This window comes from Dryobates pubescens, chromosome 12 (genome assembly GCF_014839835.1).
Source record: "Dryobates pubescens isolate bDryPub1 chromosome 12, bDryPub1.pri, whole genome shotgun sequence".
In the NCBI taxonomy this organism is placed as follows: domain Eukaryota; kingdom Metazoa; phylum Chordata; class Aves; order Piciformes; family Picidae; genus Dryobates; species Dryobates pubescens.
In genome coordinates, this window is record NC_071623.1 from 3877775 (window position 1) to 3884836 (window position 7062).

Sequence of the window (7062 nt, forward strand, 5' to 3'; positions counted from 1 at the left end):
TTTTAGTGTAAATGCAACAATCTTGCAAATTTTTTTTAAGGTATTCTTACAGCTTTTAGAAGAGTCTTCTAATTTCTGTCTCTCTGAAACACTTTCCTGGTAAACAAATCAGTCAAAGCAGCACATGGAGCAGTGCAGCATCCGAGTTCATTACAACCTGTAGGCGTTTACTTAGAGTACATTCTTGAGCAGCATCGATTTCAACGAGATTTAGTAGCCTGGAAGTTAAACACTTTAGATTGCCAACCAGGTCAGCTTTGCTGGGGGAATTCCAAGGCAGACAGCAGCTAATTGATGGACTTCTCAATCATCTCTGCTGGAAGGGATGCCACATGCAAATCATATGATGGTCTTCTGGCACTGGGGAGTGTTTTATTTGCACTTATTTGTCGAATCTGTGTCATCTGGACTGCTACTTAATTCACACTTTGTTCTAGTAAGCAGTGTTTCGACCCCAAACGCGGGCTGTGAGAGTCTTTTTGTCAGAAGCTCAGAATCGTTGGACTCTCGGTAGTCCCTGAGGCTGTGATCTTGCAAAGACTTGGTCATGTGAGTAACTTGATATAGCTACTGCTTGGGGCCATTAGTGTGGGTAAAGGTCCCTCTGTATCCAAATGTCATAGACTGGAGAATACTGTAGATTGTTGGAGCTCCTGTTCATTCTACCAGACTGCTCAAAAACTTCTGGGTGTAACAGAGGTTACTAGCTGGCTGGATGCATGGGTCCCAGGGGAACCTCTCAGCCCCAGAAGTATGTGACATGCTGCTCCGTGGTGCCATTGCCAGCACCCAGTTCCTGGGATGTGTGCTCCAGTGGTGGAGTTAGATAGCTGTGGTGCTGCAAGATCTCCCAGCTCTAAAGCTTGAGGCTTTAGACAAGGGCTGCTTAAGCAATTTTGCCAGAGGCAGATGTCTCATCACAAAGCAAGGTTGTTTTGCTGTAGTGTCCTCAGTCTACTCTTATACATTCTCTGCAGGGAGAAATAAAATCAGGACTTGAATCTGCTCTGAAGACTAAGGTCTCTAGAGCTTTCCCTAGTAGATAGGTTTAAAGGATGAAACGGTAGAAGGATTTGAGGGGAAAGTGACATCTGTTTGGATGGTGGTGAGTGAAACTGAAAAGTAAACAGGCTGAGTTATGGGAGGATGGTGCTTATTGCTCCCAGACAGCTTATTCTCTTTTGTGATGGTCTGAAAGCATTTCAAGACATCACCTCCAGGGTAAAATTCAGAATGTAATTAATTGCACAAATTTAAGAGTAATAATTCTTCCCACCAGTTTTGTGATGTGTGGTGGCTGGATTCTGAAGCCTTCTGGGAATGATGCAAGTCACTGCAAATGGAGGGGTGGGGAGGATACTGCTGGCCCAAGCAAATTAGAAGGGTGCATTCTGTGTTAGAAAACCAAGTATTCATGCACACACATACACACTCATGGAATAAGAGTGTATTTCTTGTGTTGGCAAGAGCTCACAAGCCAGCCTAACTCCCAGCAATGTTGTGGTGTACAGTGCACAGGGAAGATGCCTTACAAGAGGCTTCTCTTTGCAAAGTGTGCCATGATGTCAGCTCAAATGGTGCAAGGGAAGCAGGCAGCCCTGCTCCTTTATGCTGCACCTTCTGTGTGACTGTCTGAAGACAAACAGGTTCACAGGCATGCATTGGGCATGTGTACTTGTCAGTCTGGTATCCTGCGTACCCATTAGGGGAGCACCTGGGAAAAGTTTGTATCCAGTTTTGCTGTCTGGAAGGATGAAGGATTTGGTCAATTCAAATCTCCTTATTTACATTTCTGGACACCTGGGTTTCCTAGTAAAATGTCTGACTGCCTTTTTCTAACAGTCCCTCCTGCCCAGAAGAGGTGACAGAGGAAACAGGTGTGTGTTAGTCACCTACAGCCACAAAAGCAAGGAAGTGAGTGCCCTGGCTTCTCTACAGCAGCCAACCCAGGCCATACAGAGAGCCACACTGACTCTCCAGGTGGCCACAAGCAACGTACATGTTTAAAGCTCTGAGGAATGGGGAGGAGGTATAGGAAATTCCCTGAGCACTGAAGTCCTGCTGATGGCCGAATGCAGGGCTTTCCTCACTTAGCTTTCCATTTAATTCCATTTAAATTCTTTCCCTTTGCTCCTCATACATAGAGCAATGCACAGTGCTCTGAATCTGTCAGCTGTCAACTGCCCCATCCGGGTGCTGCATTCTCACTGGGTCCTTTGCATGCTGTAACTCCTTGTTTTTAATGCTAGCAGAGGCAAAGACAAAGTGTGATCACGAGACACCCTGCAGAAAAATATATGCTAGCCTGCAGCAAGATGTTTCATTTATGGGCTGCTGGCTTTTTCATATCTCTGATTTGGTGATTGGCAGGTTGTATGCAAGTGGGCTTGCACTCTGCTTAGACCCTGGCATAAGCTCATGCAGAAACCTGGTGATAAAATCTGACCAGTAAGTGCTGTCAAGACAGGATTGTGTTTGTTTGTTGATTTTTACTGTTTTCTTTTAAATGGTGGAAAAGGAAGAGATGTTTAAACTTGATTCAAGTAAGTCCAAGTAGCTATAAATTCTGCTTCTGAGCTGACTCTTGCAATTCTGTATTCAGAGTTTAGCTTCTTGGAGAGAAAACTAAAACTTATATTCCTTAAAAAAAAGACACCCCTCCTCCTGACTGAGATAGGACAAAAATACCTATCAATATATAACAAGCATTGTAATTACCTGGTTGGGTTTTGGTTTTATGTGTGTATGAGAAACAGAGAAGTTTAAGCAAAGCACTTGTGGTGGTTTAAGCCTCAACTGGAGTTTGATCTACCAAAAAATAATCTGGAGTCAGTTTGGAAGTAGGAGAAGTAAATTTTTAAACAATAAACAAACAAAAATATATCTCAATAACAGGGGGAGAGTTTACAAGGGTAAGGAATAAGGATGAATAGGAAAATATACAAAACCAAATGTGGATGGCCTTGTCTCTCCCTCAGTGCATGTGGATTTCAGTCCTCCAGAGAAGCGTGGATGCAGCAGGGAGAAGATCAGACCCAACCACGTGGCAGAACCAGGAGGCCAGCAGCAGCTGCTGGTCCTTTCAAACAGGCAAGGCAGCAGCAAAGAGAAAGATGGCTGCCATGTCCCCCCCCCCCTCCCCTTTATAGTCTTGCTAAAGAGGAAGGGGGAGAGGAACAGACCAACTTAGAGTTGGGGACCCCCTCCTCCTGGGAGGAGGAAGCCACGTCCACCTGGATCAGGTTTCTTTTGTGCCCTGGGGGAAGCAGGGCTCTCACAACCTCTCTCTCCCCCAGGATGGGTGTAACACAGCACAGCACTTCAGTAGGATAGATGGTCTGGGCATGTGATACCCACACGGTATAATGTGGGGGCTTCCTGTAATTACACTATGCCTGTTGAAGGAGGAAAGTAAATTGGTTCTTTCAGACCAAGAGGAACCCAAAACTGTTTTTTGACAAGGCACTCAGTGTTCAGGAGTGTTGTCACCGAGCTAGGGACACCACAGGATGTGCCCACTGAAAGGGCACTTCAGAATATGAATAGCAGTGGTTAAAAGCTATGCAAATTGCTCACAAGAAGCAGAGAATAGGGAAATGGAAGGCCTTGATGTTGTCTGCTATTCCCACACTCTTTCCCTGCTTTCCTCTCATGTTGAAGAACCATGTTGCTCTCTCAGGGAAAGTAACAATTAAACACAGCAGGGAAGAATGAAGTTTTGCGATGTGCTGCACGAAATGATGCAGTTTCACTCAACTAACATCTGGTAAAATGTTCCTGAGTAGCCTCATCTTCCTGCATCAGCATTTCTAACATCAATAATTTTATTGGTAATAATCAGTGATGTCTAAGATTTGTTGGAGGAGGATGGATGGCTGCATTTGGGGAGAAAATCTAAAGGGCTTTGAAGTGCATAGAAGCTAAGAGAAAAATGCTGAGGCAACATCACAATTACTGAGCTGAGAAATCTGCACTCATTTGCAATTCCCAAATTGTTTGGAAAACGTGAGGAACACTGTCTTGAGGGTAGTTGCTGAGAGAGTTAATGCCATCAGATTCCTAAGAGCTGCAGAACTCCCCAAGTGCCACAGTCCAGAGTAAATCTCAACCTGACTTAAACATTTCTCCTGGAGCTCCTGGAGCTGCCTTTCTGACTTTTTCTTGCACTCCCTACAAAAACCTTCGAGTGAAGTTCTCCTGTTCCTATCTGATAGGTGGGGGCAAATCCAAGCCAGTCTTGCAGTCAAATTCTTTCTGGTTCAGGTCACACAACTGTCCTTCCACCTGAGCAATCCTTCCCTTTGTTTTCCCCTCTGCTCAGAACGCTGTGATCATCCTTGCATTAAAAAAGATGTCTTGATGAATCACTTATATATATATATATAATTTAAAATAATCATTGTCTACTCTGGAAAGTGGATCCACGTGGAAACTCCATCACAGGAATGGCACAAGATTATCTTTCAGCTATCAAAGTGATGTGAAATGGTAGCCTGCAGCTGTGTAAGCAAATAGACCAGCGTTACAGGAATCCACAAAGAGGTCAGCGGTGATCTGTGGAGTGGTATCTGCTTGGTGCTGCACTGGATGGGAACTCACATTTTGTTTCCAAGTGTAACAAGGCTGTGTGGTGATTCATCTGTGAAAAAAGAAGATGGAGTTGAAGAAACTTCATGTGATGCCAACATTAATATTATCTGGCCTTGGTAACAGTCAGACATCTCCAAGGACAGAAATTTCTGGGCCTCCTGCGTCCTTCAGTCTTCTGCTGTTACCTCCTGTCCAAGTTGCTGAACCCAGCTGGTGATGGTCAGAAATGTCCTGCAGCATTTCCAGTTATTGAAACAGGTGATGGCAGAGTAACTGTGGTCAATATGGAGAAATTTATTCTGGACTGGGTAGTAAGCTGCAGTGGAGGAAAATGGGGACACAGCACAGAAAACCCACCACTTGCATACCTTAAACCATCTTAAAGTCCTCTGAGCTCTGGGGATGTTTGAGGCTTTTTGTGTTACATAGAGCAGCTTCCAAATTGCTCTATGATAATAGGCTGCCCTCTGAGCTGTACCACCATGCTGGCTAGACTCCTAGTTTGTCTACTAAATATGAACTGCTGCTGGGGAAACTGGTGCTAAAAAGAAAGGCTGGTCTTGGCTGATAAAGTCAATGAACAGGAAGTTCAAACCTCCTGAGGTCCCTTCCCACATGAATTACGATGTAAGTTGCTGGGAGCAGATGTTCTGTAGCAGGCTGAGGTCAGTGCATCAGATTCTACACAGGTAAATGTATGAGTGTACCAGATTTCTTCAGCTTATCAAGAAAAGTAGTAAAGAGAGAAATTATTCATCTTATTTTTCACAAATTCCTTAGATGAAGCTATTTAGGAGGCCACACCTTGAGTCCTATGTCCAGTTCTGGGCCCCTCAGTTTAAGAAGGACATTGAGACACTTGAAGGTGTCCAGAGAAGGGCAATGAGACTAGGGAGGGGTCTGGAGCACAGCCCTGTGAGGAGAGGCTGAGGGAGCTGGGGTTGTTTATCCTGGAGAAGAGGAGGCTCAGGGGAAACCTTCTTGCTCTCTGCAACTCCCTGAAGGGAGGTTGGAGCCAGGTGGGGGTTGGTCTCTTCTCCCTGGCAACCAGCACCAGAACAAGAGGACACAATCTCAAGCTGCACCAGGGGAAGTTTAGGCTTGAGGTGAGGAGAAAGTTCTTCCCAGAAAGAGTAATTGGCCATTGGAATGTGCTGCCCAGGGAGGTGGTGGAGTCCCCATCCCTGGAGCTGTTCAGGAGGGTATTGGATGTGGCACTTGAAGCCATGGTTTAGTTAGTCATGAGGTGTTGGGTGACAGGTTGGACTTGATGATCTCTGAGGTCTTTTCCAACCTTACTGACTCTATGATTCTATGATCAAGTACAAGGGAAATTACTGAAGTATCATAGAATCATAGAATCAACAAGGTTGGAAAAGACCTCAAAGTTCATCAAGTCCAACTTGTCACCCAAGGCCTCATGACTATTAGACCATGGCACCAAGTGCCACATCCAATCCCCTCTTGAACACCTCCAGGGACGGTAACTCTACCACCTCCCAGGGCAGCACATTCCAATGGCTAACAACTCTCTCTGTGAAGAGGGATATGTCCCAAAGCACAGTGGAGCACAGACAACATTTAAGTAGAAATCACCTGGATAGGGAAAAGAACATGACCAAATTCACAGCTAGCAGGAATGTATCTATCTACCTCTGTATGTGTCTGTTGGGTACTATTATCCATCGGCACATGTGCTCCATGGCACCAATACATTCCTAATTTGGGGGCTCTGATTGCTCGCTGAGGAAGAGTCTTCTGTGTTAAGAATAAATTTTACTTGCTTTTCTTGGTGCAGATATGCCAAAGTAGCTTTTGGGAAGGGAAGGGAAGGGAAGGGAAGGGAAGGGAAGGGAAGGGAAGGGAAGGGAAGGGAAGGGAAGGGAAGGGAAGGGAAGGGAAGGGAAGGGAAGGGAAGGGAAGGGAAGGGAAGGGAAGGCAGAAGGGAAGGGAAGGGAAGGCAGAAGGGAAGGGAAGGGAAGGCAGAAGGGAAGGGAAGGGAAGGCAGAAGAGAAGGGAAGGGAAGGCAGAAGAGAAGAGAAGAGAAGAGAAGAGAAGAGAAGAGAAGAGAAGAGAAGAGAAGAGAAGAGAAGAGAAGAGAAGAGAAGAGAAGAGAAGAGAAGAGAAGAGAAGAGAAGAGAAGAGAAGAGAAGAGAAGAGAAGAGAAGAGAAGAGACCTTTGAGATCATTGAGTCCAACCCATCATCCAACACCACCTAATCAACTAAACCATGGCACCAAGCACCCCATCAAGTCTCCTCCTGAACACCTCCAGTGATGGTGACTCCACTACCTCCTCAGGCAGCACATTCCAATGGGCAATCTCTCTCTCCATGAAGAATTTCTTCCCAACATCCAGTCTAAACCTCCCCTGGTGCAGCATGAGACTGTGAATGGCCATCTAAAATGGCCAGGAGACAAAGCAGTGTGCTGAGTCTGATGGCAGCTGAAATTCATGATAGGAATATGAGC